Raw genomic sequence first — 1948 nt, 5'->3', positions numbered from 1 at the left:
CTGGCCTGTGTTGTTTTTGATCCAGGATAAAGGGGGGTGATGTTAAACCAGGGGATCATAAATTATTTGTGTTGGAGGGCAAATTAAATGCAAGTTGTACATATGTCAATGAAGGCAAAGCATGTAAATGTTGTAAAGGATTAAAGTAGTAGCCCAATTTTCCTTTGTTACATAGAAACCATCCGCGATCATTTGCGAGAGTTACTTCGCGCATATTAGTTTCCAAAACCAAAACAAATAACTTCCCGCGGACCAAAAACTCTGCAATCTGGGTTCAGACAATTGACTACATGACCAGCCCATCAAAATGTAGTCCCAATAGCAGATCTCAAGAAATAAGGAATCTGCCATTTTGACCACATTTGTATGGAGTGGACATGGCTGCAAATTGTGCTTACTCAAATGGCAGAATGTGTCCCGAATGTCAGTAGGACAAATAAGACCCCTTTGGACAGACATTGGTAACCACCCATGACATTTTAAGTGAACAAGCAGTGATCGATATCAGCAAAAAAATGATTTATTCAAGAAAATATATAAACATCATGTACAACTATGAATCAAATTGAATAATACTTATAAAACAATCATCAATAAACCTATAGATAGATATTTTTTTATTTTCGTGTCATGCACAAAAACGTGCCCAACCCTCATGGGTTTACAAGACACCAACATTACATTACATTACAGTCATTTAGCAGACGCTTTTATCCAAAGCGACTTACAATCAGTAGTATATTACAGTATTATATCAGTAGTATATTACAGATCATTCACCCATTCACACACTGATGACAGGGCTACCATGCAAGGTGCCACCATCAGACTCTAACTAACATTCATGCAACATCCAGTCTACACCGATGGCAAGCCTTCAGGAGCAACTTGGGGTTAAGTGTGCTACATCGACTGCTGAAGCCGGGTATCGAACCACCGATCCTCTGAATGGAGAACTACCTTGCTCTCCACTACGCCACAGCCGCCCGACAGTACAGTTGCAGTGGATCCACATCTCATCAGGTCACATTTGATTACAAAACAACCGGTTGCTTCACCGCGCCATCTTAAACAAAACATTCTGCCTTCTCTCCCAGGCCTGGCAAATAAAAACTGCTACAAAGAAGGTTCCTTTCCTAAAACACAACTCAAGTTTTTCATAATCATCCAGCCAAATAGACTTCCTATAGAAGGAAAGTTAGCTACATTTTGAACAGTTATTTAGACAGTCTAGTGAGGAAGACAAACCCAAAACACACGTTGAGTATCTCGATTTGAGGTTTGATGTCGCACAACTTTAAAATAGATATCTTTACTTACACGTTCCACATCCCGGGGGAACTCCTCTATGTTTATGTCCTCTTGATCCTCCTCTTTGTAGGAGTCGCCCAACTCCTGGTCGGATACATGTCCATCACTGTCTGAGTTTTCAGTCCGTCCTGCCCTCTTGATTTTCCTCTTTTTAGAGGATGAGGCAGAGGTGAACTCGAGTAGCGAGATGGAGGCCGGGGAGGAGGAGGCAGGGGTGATGGGAGAATGCTCCAACTGCCTCCACAACTCTTTGGCCTGGGCGGTGTCCAGCATCAGAGCGTAAAATTTGTCGGATGTCTCCTCTTCACCTGCCCCGCTGCCAGCTTCACTTGGCTTCGGCTCTGCACTCACCGTTTTACGTGCAGAGGAGACGCGGCGGAGCTTTTTCGCAAGCCTCTGGGACAACTTAAGGGCCCTGGACAGCTCATTCTCCAGACTTTTTGCCCGTTCTGACAGACACTTATTGGTCTCCCTTAGATGGGTGCATTTTGGGTTGCTGCAAATCCCCCTTCTTCCTCTCCTTTCATAGATTGTGCCAAGTTGTGCTCCTCCTCCCCCTCCTTCAGCTCAAGGTCAAGTTCCGTTACCATAGGGACGGAAGGGTTCGATGCCCTCAGAGCCGCCAGGAGACGCAAAG

Source organism: Anoplopoma fimbria, chromosome 2 (genome assembly GCF_027596085.1).
Source record: "Anoplopoma fimbria isolate UVic2021 breed Golden Eagle Sablefish chromosome 2, Afim_UVic_2022, whole genome shotgun sequence".
NCBI classification, from domain to species: domain Eukaryota; kingdom Metazoa; phylum Chordata; class Actinopteri; order Perciformes; family Anoplopomatidae; genus Anoplopoma; species Anoplopoma fimbria.
Note: the sequence above shows the minus strand (reverse complement) of the source record.